Source organism: Mobula birostris, chromosome 1 (genome assembly GCF_030028105.1).
Source record: "Mobula birostris isolate sMobBir1 chromosome 1, sMobBir1.hap1, whole genome shotgun sequence".
Lineage (NCBI taxonomy): Eukaryota > Metazoa > Chordata > Chondrichthyes > Myliobatiformes > Myliobatidae > Mobula > Mobula birostris.
In genome coordinates, this window is record NC_092370.1 from 181841144 (window position 1) to 181862471 (window position 21328).

A 21328-nucleotide genomic window follows, 5' to 3' on the forward strand; every position below is an offset into this window, starting at 1 on the left:
TAGGCACTAGCCTACAAAGTACCCAGGCCATCATTAGGGAGCAGTGTCTCAGAAAGGCAGCATCCATTATTAAGGACCTCCAACACCCAGGGCATGTCCTTTTCTCACTGTTACCATCAGGTAGGAGGTACAGAAGCCTGCAGGCACACACTCAGCGATTCCGTAACAGCTTCTTCCCCTCTGCCATCCAATTTCTAAATGGACAGTGAAGCTTTGGACACTACCTCACTTTTTAAAAATATACAGTATTTCTGTTTTTGCACTTTTTAAAATCTATTCAATATACGTAATTGATTTACTTGTTTATTTATTGTTTTTTATTTTTTTCTCTCTGCTAGATTATGTATTGCATTGAACCGCTACTGTTAAATTAACAAATTTCACGTCACATGCCAGTGATAATAAATCTGATTTTGATATGCTGATTTATCACCACCTTTGATTTGGCCAACATCAACAACCTTAAATATGGCATTGGAGCTGTACTTCATCCCACCGTCACAAATATAAAGCGCTGACAGACAGGACCTTAAAGCTACTCTCCCACTGCTAACCTCTTGATGAGGACTGATATGCATTTGCCTGACTTCTAAACGAATGGTTTACTTTTCCTGTATGTAATTATTTTTATTTTGTAATATTTCTGAATAAAGTATTTTTGGGAAAAAAAAATCCCAAGTCCACAATCAGTTCCTTGGTCTTACTGACACTGAGTGCAAGGCTGTTGTTGCTACACTACTCAAGCAGCCTATCTATTGTATCTCACTCCTCTATTCCTCTCATCGCCATTTGAGATTCTGCCAACAACAGTTAAGCCATTAAATTTATAGATGGCATCTGAGCTGTGCCTGGCCACACAGTTATGAGTTTATTTCTGAAGCACTGTCACTGCTATAATAATAATTATTTTTCAATATCATTTTTCTACCAAATAAGATGAGAGTCAGTATATAAATCACCCACTTATCTTGCTGATTCTGAGAACTGACCACAAAACATATTTGCAGCATCCATCATTTGAAAACTGGCAGTACAGAAACTCACTATGTTTTGCTATAGATGTCTTGGATTTGTGTTTGCTCACACTAATTTGGAATTAACTGAGAACTTGCTCTGTGGTTAGAGCACACATTAAACAAGATTCTCTTCACTGCGTACTGCCAGTCCTGAAATATGCTCTCTGACTGGTTTGCCATCCAAAGTTTTGTCAGAAGCCAATATTAGTATTCTCTCAGTTTATAAAATGGAGTGTTTTAAATTTTCAAGGTTCACTGGGCACATTCAGTAAAATGTGTATCTGAATCAGTTGCTCAAATTATAATGAAAATAACACAACAATTTTATCAGTCTTGCAGCTGGGAATCAGAATTGCGCAAGCGTCATTAACCAACATAAAAGCTATTAAATTGTCTTGGCTGGTGCAGTCTGTCACATGGAACATAGTTTCTCACCACAATTTACACAGATTATAGTTGCTCTATTGGCTGTGCTCAAATCAAAATGATAGTCAAGAAAACTAGCATTACTTTTTTTTAAACTTGTTGTTCGTCCTTCGTAGTCGAAGATGACTATGGCTTCAAAGTCAAATGGGAGATTGGTTGCTGTGGGTCCGGAGGTGACTGATGAGGCCAATCCGGGCCCTGAAGGCTCGCCCACATGTGGGACACAAGTGGGTGGGTGCTGTCATGGCAGTGGATGCTGCTCGGGCCTTGCGCACAGCACGTTTTCGTTGCGCCTCAATGATGCGCCTGATTTCAGCTGCACAGGCTCCTGTGGTGATCTTGCTGCACCAAGCTGGACGGTCGATGGCAAGCGTCTCCCACATGTTGATGTCGACACCCAGGCCTTTGAGGGACGCTTTGAGGCAGTCTTTGTAACGTTTCTTCTGTCCCCCGACTGAGCGCTTGCCCTAACACAGTTCTCCATACAGCAGCTGCTTAGGCAATCAGCAGTCTGGCATTCTGACCACATGTCCAGCCCACCTGGCTTGGGCTTTCGGCAGGAGGGTGTAGACGCTGCAGAGCCCAGCTCGTTCCAGGATTTCCATGTCGGGGACTTTGTCCTGCCACCTGATGTGGAGGAGTCTGCGGAGACAGCTCAGGTGAAAGTGGTTGAGCTGTTTGGCGTGTCTGCTGTAGATAGTCCAGGTCTCGCTGGCGTAAAGGAGGGTGTTAAGGACCACTGCACAGTAGACCTTCAGCTTGGTGGTAAGGCTGAGTCCTCTCCGCTCCCAGACATTGTCACGGAGTCTCCCAAAGGCGGCGCTGGCTTTGGCAATCCTGTTGTTGACCTCAGCGTCTATGTTCACTGCACGAGAGAGTATGCTGCCCAGGTAGGTGAAGTTGTCAACTGCCTAGAGGTTCTGGCCCTTCACCGTGATGCGCGGCTCCTGGTATGGCTTTCCTGGGGCAGGCTGGTACATAACTTCGGTTTTTTTGGTGCTGATAGTGAGACTGAAGTTGTTGCAGGCTTGTGAGAAGCAGTCCATTTCACGCTGCATCTCCTGATCTGTGCTGGCGTTGAGTGCGCAGTCGTCAGCAAACAAGAAGTCTCTGATGATGGTCTCTTGCACCTTTGTAACTGCCTGCAGGCGCCTAAGGTTGAACAACCTGCCGTCAGTCCTGTACCTGACGTGGATTCCTTCTTCGTAGTTACGGAAGGCATCTGTCAGCATGGCAGAGAATACCATACTGAACAGATTCGGGGCAAGAACGCAGCCTTGTTTGACGCCATTTGTCACTGGGAATGCCTCCAACTCGTCGCCGTCATCCAGAACTTTCGCCATCATACCATTGTGGAACTGCTGGACGATTGTGATGAACTTGCTGGGGCAGCCAAACTTCTCCATGATCTTCCACAAGCCTTCTCTGCTGACCGTATCGAAAGCCTTGGATAGATCGACAAAGGTCACGAAGAGGTCGCTGTGTTGCTCCTGGCATTTTTCCTGGAGTTGGCGCGCAGCAAAAATCATGACCGTGGTCCCACGTTCAGCACGGAAGCCTCACTGGCTTTCTGGGAGCAGATCTTGCTCAAGATGTTGGAGAAGGCAGTTGAGCAGGATGCGGGACAGAATTTTCCCCGCAATAGACAAGAGGGAGATGCCTCGGTGGTTGACGCAAGACTGGCGGTTGCCTTTCCTCTTGTAGATGTGGACTATGCTGGCATCTTTCAGCTGTGTGGGACCTGTCCCTTTTTCCACATGGACTGGAAGAGTACAGTCAGCTTTTGCATCATGACAGGGCCTCCTGCTTTGTATACCTCAGCAGGGATTGCATCGGGTCCTGGCGCTTTGTCACAGGAGAGTTGCTTCACTGCCTTCCTGACTTCATCTACTGTGGGGAGGATGTCGTTTTTTAACTAAGTACTTAAACAAGCCACTTGTTACATGTGTTTGTTTACTAAAGGGTCTTTGAAGGCCAACAATCTTGTAATTACAAGGCAGGCATACATAGGCAAAAGGATGGATGTAGGTGGGCAAAGATTTCAGCATTCTTTATTGTGATCAGGTCAAGGTGGCGCCAGCATACAATGCTCCCTCAGTCAGCATCTTCCAGAGAATAAACGAACACAGATTTTTTTTAAAAAAACTTCTTTTACTCTTGTTTTTCACCTTAAGTGTGTTAGAGACTGCAATTTACAGCTTGGAGATCTTTTGAGTGATCCAGTGCTTTACTGGCTCCAAGAAGATTCTGGGACTCAGACGGCCTTGATGTCAAGTAATTTCGAGACAGGGCGTGAGCCAGTGTCCGACTCCATTTTGCCGTTTAAAGTGTCCAATGATCATCGATTAAAGTGTGAAGAAGACTGAGACAATGAAGCGAATGCGGACTGCGAGTGAGAGTTTCAGCGCGGACTGCCTGCCTTTTGATCGCTGCTAGAGAAGGAGTCGGTGAGCGGCCTATCGCTGTGTGGCTTATTGTGGCAGGCAGGTAGGCCTCTCTGCCTCACAGTGTCCCTCTCTCTTGATGAATGTCAGTGGAAATCGTAGAATTCTGTTTATGGTTTGGACTATTGTGTTTTTGGACTGTGGACATTTTCAGACCTATGGTTTTTATACTCTTGTTTTTTTTAATCACCCATTCCTTTTCAGTTTTGTTGCGCAAAGGGGGTGTTTGGGTGGTGTGGGGTTGATGCCTGTTCGTTTTTTGTTTTTGGTGGTGTGGGGGGGGGGGTTGATGTTCCTGTTCCATTTTGTGTGAGGGGAGGGGCGTTTTCAGGGGTTGATTATCAGGGAGCCTTTTACTTTTCGTAAGTTGGGGGGGTTTGATGTTACTCTCTGAACGACTTTCATGTTCTTTCTTTGTTTCATGGGTACCTGGAGAAATACAAATTTCAGAGTTGCATATGGATACATGCTTTGATAATAACGGAACCTTGATTTACATGGCAAGCCAATTTCAACCCTGTGCTATACAACTTCAACTCTGGGACCTCACTATATATAAAAAAAGTCCCCTACAGTGAAAAGCCTGCGCAAATTGAAATAGATTGTGCAATGCACTATAATGGTCCTCTCAATAGTTTTTTTAAAATCATCAGAATGAAATTGAGCATGAATTAACAATAGGAATTACTTGATCTATACTTATGAAAACCTTGTCCCACATGCTGCACAACTTGATAATGAAATTCAGCTCATGCTAAAAGAGCAGAGTTGTCTTGGATTCTAAACGTACTCACCATAGAACTATAGATAAAAGGACAAATTCAGGTGTTTGCTTCAACACTGGATTGCCGGCAGCTGTCTTGAACAGGATCTGAATGATCTTATCAAATCAAGGATGTTTACAGTAACCATGTACAACCATGTTGGCTGTTTATTACCATCTTGCCCATGGACTGGAATTTGAAACAAAACTTAGTCAGAGCCACATTCAGTTTCTTGGTGCCGAATGTCCAATAGCTGGCTGGCAGAATCTCATCAAAAGCTGGAGGAACAATGATACTCTGGAGCAAGATGACAGTGTCAAGTACAAATTATTTCCCAAAAAAATTGTTTATAGTACTGTGAACTCAAGTCATTTGTTGCCTCAATTATAACACCATAAAGCTATGCATTACATAGTTAGGAGGTAGATGTTAAACTGATGCTTTAAAGTTTATAATTTATTAAAATTGCTATCTAGCTTGAATGATATAAAACAGAAATATAGAGGAAGAAGAGTTGTAATTCCAGGATTTCAAAAAATTTCCAGCAAGTAGGACTTAATGACAGAATTGTGAATGAATTGGAATTTTATAAGCAGAGGTTGTGAGGCAAGAAAAGCTTCTTTGAGAACTATACCAAATCATGTCAAATGCATGGTTAAATAAGGGAAAATGTCACAGGAATGGATATCGGCAATTTTGCAGGAGGTGAAACAGTGAATTTAGCAGGAAACTGCTTGATTCTCAATGTCAAAAGATCAGGGAGAGGTTGATGGTGGTAGAGAATGTATGATTGGCTCTGCAGCTCTAATCAACTTGAAGAATCTAAGATAGGATTTAAATTGTAATTAAGATCACCTAATCTGAAACACAAAGCAACACTTGAAAAATACAAAGAATAAAGGAATCCAAACATTTAACATTCCTGTTTGGCAAAATTAATCTTGCCCCATAAAGGAAGACAACTCCCTAATTTACTGTACTTTGAACTCATTTGACCAACTAAGTCACAGCAACTCTTGAAATGCTGCCTTCATTGTACGACAATGTTAGATAGCCGAAACATGTTGGCATTGGGATGTGTAGTGACACTTGTCAGCTGTCCCCCAGCACACCCTTAGGCTGTGCTGGTTGTTTACACAAATAACGCATTTCACTATATGGTTCAATACAAGTACAATAAATAAACAAATTGGAATTGTGTTGTTTTAATTATGAAAACTCCAAGACAAAAGGTGTCTATATGTACAAGTTAGATGAATGGAAAACTTGGAAAAGCACAAGCATCCCTCATATAATGGCCCTTCAGGTTACAGAATTCCACCCTGAGAGAATTTAAAATCATTAACCAGAAATTTGATATGGAGTAAGATTTGCCCTCACAGAATATGTGGAAATAAAGAGTAGATCATTTAATACAATTTTTTTTTGCTTCAATTTATATTTCTTGATGCATGCACAAAAGAAGCAGCTTTGGATTTTGAACCAATCAAAATTGTGATGCAAACTCTTATTTTGGAATATAACCATCCCATAATGTGCAAGTTGCCTACATAATGTGGAAAAACATGAAATTCTCCATTTTGAGAGAAAAACAAAAAAGTCATATATTATATAAATGATGAGAGATTGAAGAGCCCTGTGATGCAGCTGGACCTGTATGTCTATAAGCAAAATGCAGTCACAGTCAGTAACTGGAAATGTTCAATAGAACATCGTCATTTTTATTGCTACGGGAACAGGATACAAAAGCAGGAAGGCTATGCTTCAGTCATATCTAACAACTCCAAGATCTCATCCAGGACAATATTGATCTCCTTACCGAAAGAAGTCCACGCAATAGAACAAATTCAGCAAAGTTTACTATACTGAAGCTGTAATGGAGGCGTTGGTTTATAAGGAGAAGATGGAGAGGCCTGACATGTATCTGCTGGAGTTATAATTAAAACAGCCAAGATTTTGACCAATCATGATGGGTAGCTGTGGTTAGGGTGTTTCTTCCCGTGGAAGCATTTGGAGTTCAGGGTCAATGTTTATAAGGAAGGGTCAACAGATTTAATTCATAACAACAACCTTTCCCTCAATGCCAACAAATTAATAAAGCTGATTATCAACTTCAGGGAACTGGCGGTGGGGGGGGGGGGGGTGAAATGCACGGACTGCTGTCTACATCAATAGCACTAAGGTCAAGAGAGTTGAATGCTTCATATTCCTCAGGGTGAACATCACCACAGCTTGTCCTGGTCCAACCGAGTTGAAGCAACAGTCAAAAAAGTTCACCAGCATCTCTAGTTCCTCAGGAAGCAAATAAATTTAGCATGTCCCCTTTAACCCTCACCATAGAAAATGTGCTATCCAAAGGCATCAAGGCATGGTATGGCAACTGCTTTGCCCATGTTTGCAAGAAACAGCTGAGAGCTGTGGTCACCACATCACAGGAACCAGCCTCCACTCCATCTACACTTGTCAATACCTCAGTAAAGCAGCCAGCATAATCAAAAACCCCTTCCATCTCTGCCATTTACTTCTCCCCCTTACCATGAGAACCAAGACAAAAGCCAGGCTCAAGGACAGCTTCTACCCACTGTAATAAGACTACTGAATCACACCCTAGTACAATAAGATAGACACTTGACCTCACAAAAATCTACCTTGTTATTACCTTGCACCCTATTTTCTACCTGCACTAACAGATTATCCAACACTTTATTATTATTTTAACTTGTACTGCCTCACAGCAGTTTCTTAAATGAAATGAAAGGACACCCTGCAAGACAGGTTTTTTACCATATCTCGGTACATGTGAAACAGTAAACCCATTAACCAAGGAGCGCTAGAACATTAGTCGAGCTGCACAATGCTTATATTTGTGCATGCTTGGAGGCCGAACTCCATTCATGAAAGCTCATGAGGGGACAGCCTGAACCTGTGTTGAGACCAATGACCTCTACCAATGTTCTCATTGCAGCACACTACCGTCTAATAATAAAAGATCAGAGGAAGAGTTCAGAAAATGAGGCCCACTTCACATATTGTGGAACGGACCTCCTCGTCACGACATCCATTGGTGATCAAATTCACTGCTGCCTTTACAGCGTCAGCAGAGCCTTTCTTATTTCCCCATCTAAAAAGACAAAACAGTTTGATGTGGAACAGATGCTCAACAATGGCATTTATTTCATTATCTGTGAAAAGCAGATACTAGACTTTTCGAACTTATGCAAACTGTATAAAACAGAAGCAAAAAGCTAATATGGAGGCAAGGTCAAGGGAGGGAAAAAAGTCATCCGCCAAGATCAAAGCATTAACATTTGGTGTTTAATCCATTTCAGGTGTGCTTAAACAAAACTCAATTAAGCCCTAGAGATAGCTTCTCATCATAAATAAGAAAACTGTCTGCCCCTTAAGTTTTGAATTTCTACTTAGCAAGCAGCTCTCACAATGATTAGCACAGTTGTCAAATATTCTCAGGAAGAGACAAAAAGTGTAGCAAAATGACACTGAAAAATATCACCATCTTCCAGAACAAAATTACTCAGGTTATTAATAACAATTGTGGTGAATTTCCTAATCCTCGACAAAGATTTTTTTTAAATGTACTTTCATACTTACGAAAGAAAACAGGCAACAATGAAGAATGTCTTTTCAAACCCCAGTTGTAATCCAAGAATCCAGTGCAACAAAACTGACTTTCTCAGAAACAAAAATGCTAGTCACTTCAAGCAAGAAGCACTATAAACAGCTCGCACTGGGTTGCCTAATTCGCCTCAGAAATGTAGAATACCACAAGACTCTTGCCTGAAGGCTATGATTAATGCATTTCAAGAATATTACCTTAAATCTGACGGGTGTAGTCCAATCATAAATACTGCGCGAACACAAAGGGACAGGTTCTACTGCATTAATAAAATTCTGCAGCATTAGTACCTCTAAAATTTCATAGGTTACCAGTTCATCAGCCAAGTCTTTGTTTTATTTCAAGTCAATATATAAAACAATAAAGCCAACAACATTAACAAAATAGACACTAAAATCCCCCTGGATGCTGGTGATATCAAACCTTATTTTTTTATTAAAGCTTTGTATATGGTAATTCTACTGAACAATGCAGGTACTGGGAAAATAATGACAGGACCATGTGAAAAAGTGCTGCTGTCTAAACCCTGACAGCATCTGCCTGCTTCAAGTTTTACAAAGGAAGGAAAGCAAATAAACATCAAATGTAACTCCTATACCATCAATCCTGGTGCAGGTTCATTTGTGTCAGCTGTGGATCAATAAAAGTGCCCCAACCAAGCCAGGTGGCGGTAGATTCAAATTCAACTCGAGAGACTTTATGGAGGCTGACATTCCAGTGCAGTGCTGATTTAAGAACATTGGAATAGGAGTCAGCCACACAGCCAATTGAACTGAGCCCATCATTCAACAGGATCACGGCTGATCTGGAATGTAATCCTATATAAGCCAAGTTCAAACTCCTTGCTTCAAAATCTATCAGGATCACAAAACCAGAATTTCAGGGAAAACTACAGCACTGGGAGGTCCAATACATTTTGCTGCACTCCTGTGAATGCCTGCAAGAAAATGAATCTCAGGATAGTATATGGTGACATATGCATGCTTTGTTAATAAATTTACTTTGGACTTTGGAAACTAGCCACTCAGACTTATCTCCATATGAATGTAATTTAGTTACCCTTAGGTGTGATCATAGAAAATCTAGGCAGAAACAAACACGAGAACAAAAGGAAAGGAACAGATGATTGATGGATAGGGTAAGTTGAAGTACGGGAGGAGGTTCCTCTGGATCAGAGACATAAACTTAAGCCTAAAGATCGGACAGGTCAGTCTTCATTCTGTAAGTACAGTCAAACTGCAATAATTCAACACACTTGGGACACAGGTAATATAGAACTAGCATATTTGTCACCATTAGATGCAATTGCTTTTATTTCTTTATATATTAAATGGTAGTGTAATAACTTTTTCTAGCAAGCCCATTGAGTTTAAAGGGAATGCAAAATATACAAATATGGCAGTGTGCTAAATACATTGTGCAAATAAAAAAAGGAAGAAATGATAATAAATAAGCAATAAATATCAAGAACATAAGATGAAAAGTCCTTGAAAGAGAGTGCATGGTTCAGTGATGGGGTGAGTGAAGCCATCCCCTCTAGCTCAAGAGCCTGATGGTTGAAGGGTAATAACTGATCCTGAACCTGGTGGCGTGGATCCTGAGGCTCCTGTACCTCCTTCCTGATGGTAGCAACAAGAAGGCATGACCTGCATGGCAATGGTCTTTGATAATGAATGCTGCTTTCATGCCACAGCACTCCATGTAAATATGCTCAATGGTGGGGGTGGTTACCCATGATGGAGTGGGCTGAATCCAGTACTTTTAGTAAGCTTTTCTGTTCAAGGACATTGGTGTTTTCATACCAGGCCATGATGAAGCCAGTCAATACTCTCTCCACCACACATCTACAGAAGTTTGGCAAAGTTTTAGACAACCTGCCACATTTTCACATACTTCTAAGTAGGGGCACTGCTGTGCTTTCTTCATAATGGCACTTACCTGCTGGACCCAGGACAGATATGCTGAAATTATAACACCAAGGAATTTAAAGTTGCTGACTCTCTCTCCACCTCTGATTCCCTGATCAGGACTGGCTCATGAAACTTAGTTTCCTCCTTTTAAAGTCAATAGTCAGCTCTTCACTTTCCTGACATTGAATGGGAGGTTGGTGTTGTGGCACCACTCAGCCAGGTTTTCAATCTCCCTCCTGCATGCTGATTCCACTTTCATTCCACTAAAAAATGCATCAGCAAATCTAACATGACATTGGAGTTGTGCTCAACCTAAAAGTCACAAGTAGAAAGTGAGTAGAGCAGGGGGCTAAGTACACAGCCTTGTGATTGTGGAGATGTTATTGCCAATCTGAACTGACTAGAGTCTGAAGTGAGGAAATCGAGGATCCAGTTGCACAAGAAGATAATGATAAGCTTGAAGCTTATCAATTAGTTTTGAGGGGATGATAATATTGAATGCCAAGCTGTAATCAATTAAAAGAATCCTGATACATGTATCTTCACTGTCCAGATGTTCCAGAGTTGAATGAAGAGCCAATGAAATGGCATCTGCTGTTGATATGTTGTGATGGTAGGTAAATTGAAGTGGATCTAAGTTGCTTCTCAGGAAGGTGATATGTTTCATCACCATCCTCTCAAAGCACTTCATCACAATGCATGCAAGTACTACTCACTGGGCCAGGTTCTTAGGTAACAGCATAATTGAAGTCTGCTTGAAGCAGATGGGTATCTCAGTGTGCTGAAGCAAGAGATTAGAGATATCAGTGAACACTACAGCCAGATGTTCAGCACAGGTCTTTCATACTCGACTAGGTACCCCATCTACGCAGGATGTTTTCTGTGGATTTACCCTTCTGAAGGATGTTCTCATGTTGGCCCCAGAGACTGCAATCATAGGGTCAATCAGGGAGCAGTGAGTGCTCCTGAAGATGCTTCCATCTTTTGATGGTGAAAGTGAGTATAAAAGGCATTGAACACATCTAGGGGAAAAACCTAAGTTGATTGGTTTCAATTTGTAGGAAGTGATAGCATTCAAGCCCAGCCAAGGCCATCAAGCATCCTTTGTGATAAGTTTGGTCCAGAATTGCCATTTCACATGTGCGATGGCTTTCCAGAGATTGTATCTGGACCTCATGTCTTACTTGGTTGCCAGAGCTGAATACAACTGATCTGGCCCTCAGCAAATGGCAGGTCTCATGGTTCATCCAGGGCTTCTTCTTGGGGAAGACTTTGAATGATTTTGTGGGTACACACTCATCTGCAACTGTTTTTAGTCATGTCCCTGACAACCGTGGTGTATTTGCTCAGATCCTCAGATGAGTCCTTGAACATAGCCTCGTCCACTAACCTGAAGCCAACCAACAGCCGCTCCTTTACCTCCCACAACCACCCCTTCATTGTCCTTCTGCAGCCTTGCTCTTTAGCCTCTGCTGAGATGCAGGTGAGAGGAGGACAGCCAAATGATTTTGGTCTAGGATTGAACTGTAGGCATTCCTTAGGGTGGCATAGCAGATTCCACTAGATACAAACTCCAGCGGGTACATAGTGTGCAAAAGACAACAAACTGTGCAAATACAGCTCTGCCTTTAATACCATCATTCCAAATAAACTGATTCCTAAGCTCCGGAACCTAGGCCTCAGCACTCAGATCTGCAGCTGCATTTTCAACTTCCTCACAGACAGGACCCAGGCTGTAAAAATAGGGGACAAGCTCTCTTCTACAATCACTCTGAGCACCGGTGCCCCACAAGGCTGTGTACTCAGCCCCCTGCTGTATTCACTGTACACCCATGATTGTGTAGCCAAGTTTCCATCAAACTCAATAGAGAAGTTTGCTGATGACACAATTGTAGGCCATATCTCGGGTAATGATGAGTTTGAGTATAAAGAGGAAATTAAGAACCTGGTGGCATGGTGCGAAGACAATACCTATCCCTCAACATCAGCAAGACAAAGGAATTGGCTGTTGACTTCAGAAGGAGTAGCAGACCACACGACCCCATTTACATCGGTGGTGCGCAAGTAGAACAGGTCAAAAGCTTTAAGTTCCTCGGGGTCAATATCACAAATGACCTGACTTGGTCCAACCAAGCACAGTCCACTACCAAGAAGGCCCACCAGCGCCTTTACTTCCTGAGAAAGCTAAAGAAATTTGGCCTGTCCCCTAAAACCCTCACTAATTTTTATAGATGCACCATAGAAAGCATCCTTCTAGGGTGCATCACAACCTGGTATGGAAGTTGTCCTGTCCAAGACCAGAAGAAGCTGCAGAAGATCGTGAATACAGCCCAGCACATCACACAAACCAATGTTCCGTCCTTGGACTCACTTTACACCGCACGCTGTTGGAACAGTGCTGCCAGGATAATCAAGGACGCAACACACCCAGCCAACACACTTTTCATCCCTCTTCCCTCCAGGAGAAGACTCAGGAGCTTGAAGACTTGTACGGCCAGATTTGGGAACAGCTTCTTTCCAACTGTGATAAGACTGCTGAACGGATCCTGACCCGGATCTGAGTCGTACCCTCCAAATATCCAGGCCTGCCTCTCGATTTTTTTGCACTACCCTACTTTCCCTTTTTTATTTATGATTTATAATTTAAATGTTTACTATTTACTATCGATTTGTACTCCAGGGAGCGCAAAGCACAGAATCAAATATCGCTGTGATGATTGTACGCTCTAGTATCAATTGTTTGGTGACAATAAAGTAATAATAATAATAAATAATAAACAAGTAACAAGCAATGAATATCAAGAACATGAGATGAAGAGTCTTTGAAAGTGAGTCCATAGGTTGTGGGAACATTTCAGTGATGGGGTGAGTGAAGTCATCCCCTCTGGTTCAAGAGCCTGATGGTTGAGGGGTAATAAGCTGGTGGTGTGGATCCCAAACCTCCTGTTCTCCTTCCTGATCGCAGCAGCAAGGAGGAGGTATGGCCTGGATGGGCAATGGTCTTTGATGAAAACTGCTTTCATGTGACAGCACTTGATGTAAATATGCTCAGAGGCGGGGAAGGATTTACCCATATTAGAGTAAGCTGTACTTCTTGTAAGCTTTCCCATTCAAGGACACTGGTGTTTCCATACCAGGCCATGATGCAGCCAGTTAATACCCTCTTCACTGCACATCTACAGAAGTATAACAAAGATTCACCCCCACCCCCCATTCTTTAAACTACAGCCTGGAACAGACCCAGAGCCATCAAAGCCATCCTTCATTCCAGGATATTTTTGTGCTATTAAATCAAGCCTAGTAAACCAAGAGATATTGAACCAAAGCTCTTCCTAGTGTCAAGTGTATGTCAAAAACCTCAAGGCAAGATTTCAAAAATTGCAGAATGGAGTTATCTGTTCTGCTGACAAACATATCCGTCAATCAACATAAATGAAACTGAATATATGGTTATAATCAGAGTGTTGTTTATAGAAGTTTGCAAACTGACTGCTGTTCAACATGACCAGCCTTCCTAAATACAATGACCTTAAAGCACTGTTCAACAGAATAGGAACAATATATTTACAAAAAATTATTTGCACCATAACTTGCCAAACGTGATCAACAAAAAAAATTACCCTGAATAACTTATTCTTTGAACCTTTAACAGTAGTAGGATGTAGAAACACAGATATGAATAAAGAAAAAATATTTCCCAACTAAAATAAACATACAATGTTGAACCAAAGACTTGCCTTTCACAATATTTTGGTTTTAGACTTTACACTAGTCTTTAAACAATGACATATTTTTGGAGTCAATTCCTTACATTCTTCCAAACGACATAACTACCTGTAACAGACTACCAACAGCTTACATTTTTGCTTCTTTAAAAAGGACTTCAACCTGGCAATAAATATAAAGACACCTCTAGGAAGCTCTTTGAAACACTGTGGAATACCACTGTCAATTTATTCCACTATACAGCTGAAGACATTAATCTATCATTGTTTGGATATTAAGCAAATTCACAACTGGCCACACTCCAACTTACTATTCAAAACATTATAAAAACAATGTCTTGCAAGGCATCAGTTTGCTTGATTTAAAAAAAAGGCTAAATGATAAAAAAAGAATAACTAGTAGGAATGCAACAGATTAACATTTTTCTCAAATTCTCTTTCACAAACTAAATTTACGATTATGTTCCGGACTTTGTGCCAAACTGTGACAAACCCATAAACACTTGGGTTAATACTCACTATCATTCCATAAATATTGAATAGCAACTATGCACAGAGGCAGTTGCGAAGTTAAATGATCACTAGGGGGTGGAGCTTAGGAGACAATGGCACCTAACGACAACTCCTTCGCTTGCATCTTTGGAAACAGCTCTATTTCTATCTCTATTTTTCCCTTTCAGGGTTCTTTTGGAGACCTTGACCTGGAATTACACACTGACTTTGGTTCTTTGTGGGAATGTGACCTGCTCTCAGGGTCTCATAACTGGCTGCTATTCGATAAACCAAGGACGCGGCCTAGAAGATTTGCGTGCCTTCGGAGTTTCAGGATTTTGTGGCTCTGGAGGTGGGCAGACTCGAGGTCTGTACATCAGCAGGAAATCAGTGTGCCATGGGAGACAGATGATGGAAAGTAGCGAGCTGGCTGCTGGCTGTGTGCGCAGAGACCTGAGTTCTTTGGGCACAAAGCTTGATAAAAGCACCGCAACAGACTTTTATCATAAATCAGTGCGTTGTTTGTCATGTCTCAATGTGAAGCAGAGAGATCGCTTTTTCCCTTACGGGGGTGGGGGGGGGGGGAAAGAGGGAGAGAGAGAGCAGAGCAGAGGAGAGAGAGAGAGAGAGAGAGAGAGAGAGAGAGAGAGAGACACACACACACGCACACTCTACGGTTTGTCCAATTACTGAGTGAACAAGTAGTTTTTGAAGTAGTGCAGGTCTGTGTATTTACTGATGCTTTGCTGCACACTTGAGTGCTCGTGGGAGCGGGGGGAGCTGATGCTTTTTTTTTGCTGGTTGGGGAGGGGGGATAATTGCTTTGCTGCTGCTTATGTGTGGGAGGGGGGAGCTTTGGGGTTCTAACATTTAAATGTCATCCATTCTTTGGGGGCACTCCTTGTTTTTGTGGATGGTCATGAAGAAAAAGAATTTTAGGATGTATATTGTATACATTTCTCTGACATTAAGTGTACCTTTGAAACAATATCTGGTAAAACAGTTTCCATTCATCAACAAAATTTAAATACACATGCCAAATTAATAGAAACAAACCAAAGTGGATAATTGGTCCAACAATTTGTATGGATGCACCAAGCACAATACATGGTATCAGACTTTACATACGTTTTCTTTCATTTGCTTTGTGGGTAACAAACTGCAGTCATTTATCAACTATCCTATATTAAATGAACAATTTGAAAGCAAGTAACCATCATTAAAATGGTCAGTGTCAGCACAATCAATTTTCAAACTCAAAAGCCAATACCCCAATAAAACCACAATCACATAACAGTAACTGTTAAGCAAACCAATCTCCATGTTGTATAAGGAATCAACATTAAAACTATTTTATGCCTATAACAGCCAATGGGTGCGTAAAGCTCACACAAGAACAGATACAAAGGAGTGGATGCCGAAGTAGGTTGAGTCAAAAATATTCAACAGAAAAATTAGTGCAATTTCTAAGTCCTTTAGGCAAATGTGTCTGAATACCTGCTACAATTAATTTAAGAATCTTTTTTACCTTATGCTGTAGCGAGTTTGGAGAGGGCAGAGCCAGCTGCCTGATGGTTGTTCAGGTAAGCAACCATTTGTAGGTTGTGAGTTTAAGTAACAATGCCCCAAAGGCAGCACCAACACCAAATTCATAAATGAAGTTTCCACTACAAGATCAGCATTTTTATAAAACAAAAGTTTTATCAAGTGCATTAAATATAGACATAGAAACATAGAAAATAGGTGCAGGAGTAGGCCATTCAGCCCTTCGAGCTTGCACCGCCATTTATTATGATCATGGCTGATCATCCAACTCAGAACCCCGCCCCAGCCTTCCCTCCATACTCCCTGATCCCCGTAGCCACAAGGGCCATATCTAACTCCCTCTTAAATATAGCCAATGTACTGGCCTCAACTGCTTCCTGTGGCAGAGAATTCCACAGATTCACCACTGAGTGAAGAAGTTTTTCCTAATCTCGGTCCTAAAAGGCTTCCCCTTTATCCTCAAACTGTGACCCCTCGTTCTGGACTTCCCCAACATCGGGAACAATCTTCCTGCATCTAGCCTGTCCAATCCCTTTAGGATTTTATCCGTTTCAATCAGATCCCCCCTCAATCTTCTAAATTCCAATGAGTACAAGCCCAGTTCATCCAGTCTTTCTTCATATGAAAGTCCTGCCATCCCAGGAATCGATCTGGTGAACCTTCTTTGTACTCCCTCTATGGCAGGGATGTCTTTCCTCAGATTAGGGGACCAAAACTGCACACAATACTCCAGGTGTGGTCTCACCAAGGCCTTGTACAACTGCAGTAGTACCTCCCTGCTCCTGTACTGAAATCCTCTCGCTATAAATGCCAGCATACCATTCGCCTTTTTCACCGCCTGCTGTACCTGCATGCCCACTTTCAATGACTGGTGTATAATGACACCCAGGTCTCGTTGCACCTCCCCTTTTCCTAATCGGCCACCATTCAGATAATAATCTGTTTTCCTATCAATGCAGTTTAATAAAATTGGTAGTATCTTTAAGTAACAGTGTCTGTACTACAGATTTGGCAGGCAGACTTTCTTCTTTTTCATGAAATGCCATTTCGGGATAACCAAATTAAAAGCAAAATACTGTTACTCACGCCACGCATTATTGAACGGTTTTAAAAAAAAAAGCGATGTCTATTTTGACAGATTTGTTAAGATACCCCCAAATAATATTCCCTGCACAAGGGCGATATCCACACCCTTCAATTCGGTGGGGAAGTATCAGGCAACATTTGAAAATTCACGGGCTTCCGGATGAATGACAACGGCAGTGTCATCTTTTACATTAAGTATAGCTCAATTTTAAATTGCATATAAATTTATATAAATACACACACTGGTTTTGATGTACTCAGGTTTTATTTTGTTAATCAGCAGGGAAAGTGAGCAATTTGACAGATCACGTGCACACAAGCGGGCTTTCGTTTGAAGTGACAACCAAGGCTGTGATGAGACTGGGAAACTTGCAGTACTTCCAGAGGTGCCCTATGACAAAGGAATGCAAGGTATAAGGCTCACTGACGACCGACTTCGAAAGGCAAAGTCTAATTAACCGCAAGTAACCTTTCATCAAATTACCAGAAACTCAAAGACCAGACTCCCCGACAACTCGAACTTCAACTAGAAACTAATTTCCGCAACACTGTTCACATGATAATTTACTGCACCGACTCAAAACTAATTTCTTCCGCAACTCCTGAAGACAGCTGTCCACCCCTACCTCGATATCTAGTGTTACCTGTTATACTGTTCTCGAAGGGTTGGGCGAGTCTGCTGCTCAGTCCTTCAGACCCCGAGAAACAGTAGGTCCGCTACCGAGAACAGAGAATCCGTTTCCAAATCGTCTGCCTTTAAAATATAAAAGCCTTGCAAGAGCCAGTAGGCAACTTGCAGCGTTCGCCCTTCTGACTCACAAGTTCTGTTCGCACTGACTTTTGCTTTGGTGTCTTTAAGTGACGAGAAGTGGCAGTGTGCAACTGACCAGCTTCGTACACACCCGCCCGCCTGCCTCTCTCTCAGAAGCTCACCACCTACCCGCTGGTTTGGCCGCAGGTGTGCAAAGAAACTTAATCGCGCACAGCTTTGTCCTTGCTCGAGCAGCCCGTATCCATACAGGGTAGGCTGGGCTGGACTGGACTGTCCGGACTGAGCAGGATCGTCACTTGCTGAAAGAGGCTGGTCGGCTCGGAGCAACAGCTCTCCGCCTCTCGCACACACTCCACTGCATCGCCCGAGCAGCACTGCCCCGCCCCCGCTCCGGTATCCTACCCTGCCTGCTCGCCTTGTCCGTCAACCAATCCGCACATGCGCTCCGCGTCTCCACCCTCACCCACCGGCCCACGCGCTCCTCCTCTCCGCCCTTGCTGATTGGACCGTGCGCAGTCCATCAATGTGGGAGGCGGGCCAAACTTCACTCTCCAGAACTGAAACTTCTCTAATTCGATATCTCACCGCTGCAATTAAAAAAAAGCCCGGCAGTTTTATTTGTTGCTTGCCGTCAGTAATCGACCCTGAAATGTGGTCATCCGGTCAGAACTCGTCACACAAGTTTAAGCGTTTGGATTGTTTACAAGAATGTGGTTTCGCTTTGGCAAACCGTTTCGCTGATATTAAACGAACTTTGTGTCTCCAGTAAAGAAAACTTTGGTTGCATGGCAAACTTCTGTCCCATGCAATGGGATATTTTATGTAAATGACAACTGAAGCAACAGTGAGGAACGCGTCAACTGAAAGAGTGAAATGAATGTTGCAAACATTTACGTTGTTACACAAGATTCATCGAATCAGCAAGCAGACACTGGGGAAAAGGAGGTCCAGTCTTGATCATACCTATGAAGCAAGCTGTCTGCCCGCCCTTGCAATATAGATCAAAGGAGAGTGGGAGTACTTGTCCTCGCCGCAAAGTTTATTCACGCATAAAAACCACCTGATCAGTCATTTATCTCACTGATTGTGAGTCGTAACTGTATAGCAATAAACTTCTCTCTGTTCATTTTTGTTACTGATTATAACTAGGTAGAACGAATAGCTAATGATTGCTAGTACTGGAAAAGGGCACTAGGACATAGAAGGTTACATACTAAGTACTAGCAAATGGGATAAATAAAAGATGGGACACTTTATTCCTTTCCATAGATGCTGCATGACCTGCTGAGTTCCTCCAGCCTAGTTGCTAATAAAAATGCAAGGTGGGTCTATTTCCGTGTTGTATGACGGTATATTTTGGTAATCAAGTTTGATATGTTCTCAGTTTTGTTATATGTCGTTCAGGTAGGTCCCTTTTTGTTTCAAGGGCACCGGAGGAGTCCTCAAATTTCATTTCAAAACACAAAATGTCCACAAAGATATAAAATCTCCAAAGAAAGTGGATAAATCTACCCAACATAGCACTCATTGTTGCCTATGGTTGAATCAATGTTAGTCATAGAGCATGGCTACACTAATACCTGGAGTCACCACCAGCAGAGTGAATACCCACCCCTGGTGTTGTAAATGATGGTTCTAGTCATGCCACAGAACCTGTTCCTCACAGAAAAAAAAACTTGTAATCTCAATACCTTTGACCACACAGGTTGTGGACCCACAGTGTGCAGCATCAGAACAAGTCAGAGATCAAGAGATCAAGTAAGGTCATTCAGGTTGGCAAAGGGAGGATGGAATCAGAGGAAAGATGGGTTTGAGGAGATATTCCTTTAGCTAGAGGGAGGTGAATCTGGAATTTTTTGCCACGGATGGCTGTGAAGGCTAAGTTATTTGAAGATACTTAAAGCAGAGTTTGATAGGTTCTTGATTTGTAAGGGTGTAGAAGCTTACGGGGAGAAGGCAGAAGAATGGTGTTAAGAAGGTTAATAAATCAGCTGTGATACGATTGAATGGTAGAGAAGACTCAATGGGTTTAATTCTGCTCCTATATGTTATGATCTTATAAGTTCTTGAGGGGAATTATAGAGTTGTGGGAAGATACAGTAATGGGAAAATATAAGATCATAGACACGAGGACAAGTATTTCAAATTTAAGTTGGAAAATTCTAATCCACTCTCGGTTAACAAGAACTGAGGTAGTGGGTAGGCAGATGGATGCAGTATACTGTAGGTATTGGAAGTAGAGTTTTCAGTAGGCTGTATGGTGGATGGCCAGGAAAATGTGAAGGTCATTACAAAGTAAAGTGGTGCAGATGCTGGAAATGGGGCAGCTTGATAGTGTAGTGGTTAGTGTAACACTTTACAGTGCCAGCAATCCATGTTCAATCCCACTGCTGTCTGTATTTTGTATGTTCTCTCAGTGACCATGTGGTCTCCTCAGGGTACTCCAATTTCCCCTCACATTCCAAAGACGTATGTGTTATAATTAGTAAGTTGTAGCCATGCTATGTTGATACCAAAAGCATGGCGACACTTGTGAACTGCCCACAGCATATCCTTGGACTATGTTGGTAATTAATACAAATGACTCATATCACTATGTTTCGATGTACACGTGACAAAAAAGATTATCTTTAAAATATACATTATCTCAGAGAAAGTGAGTTATTTCTGCAGGCTTGTATCTTTAAATTATACATCCTGTTAATGGACTTTGCTTTCCGTGGAAGTAGTTTCCATTTTCCATCTACATCTCAAAAACCAGTCAAACCATTACAGTACTTTCTAAATTCTGTGAAACTTAAACTTCTGAGTTTAGTTATTCTGATAAATTTATGTTGCACTCATACAGATATCAATATATTCTGCCTTAGGTCTTGGTCTAATCAATGCTCTAGCATAATTTCTGTCCCTTTGCACTCTATTATAAATGTTAGGACCGGCATTTCATTAGGTCCTTTGATATACTAGTGCATGACATTTTAATGATTCACACTCATGGAGGTATGCTCCTTGCATTTATAAACAATCTGTTCTATCCTTTTTGAATCCAAAGTGAGTATCCTAAGAGCTGCTTCCTTTAAAATACTTCCCATTACTTTCCCCAGCCATTCAATATATTCATACCTTTTTTTTATTTCACTCCTTACAATGTCACCAATTTTTCAATAGTAATCAATTTTAGATCAAAATTGCTTTAAAATCATCTAAATAATTTGTAAACGGAACTTTGAAATTATTTTTAGTCACTCTGCTTTTAGCCCTGGGTTCTTGCAAATTTCCCACCAATGCACTAACTGAACTATAATTCTCTTTATTTTGGAAAACATAAATAATCATGTGTAAATTTTCCCATCAAAAGACAGATTTTGAATTGAGAAGTTCGAAGATTAAAATTGAGGGATCTACTTTTCTTTATAAAATACTGGCCACATTATCAATGGTGATGTTTTTGGAAGGAGAGTTGAAGTGCGACCCTCTGTTCGATCAGGTGAACACAAAATATCCTGTGCACAAT

The 21328-nt window shown here is 41.8% G+C and overlaps 1 protein-coding gene across 1 annotated transcript in view; it reads right to left on the reverse strand.

The window, feature by feature from the left end:
* The window catches only part of stxbp6 (syntaxin binding protein 6 (amisyn)), a 399500-nt gene extending 381299 nt beyond the window's left edge, over positions 1-18201 (reverse strand). Inside the window, exon 1 of the mRNA XM_072279073.1 lies at positions 17983-18201. The gene's annotated coding sequence lies outside the window, so the exon portion shown is untranslated. The remainder of the gene's footprint in view (positions 1-17982) is intronic.
* Between the last annotated feature and the right edge of the window lie 3127 nt (positions 18202-21328).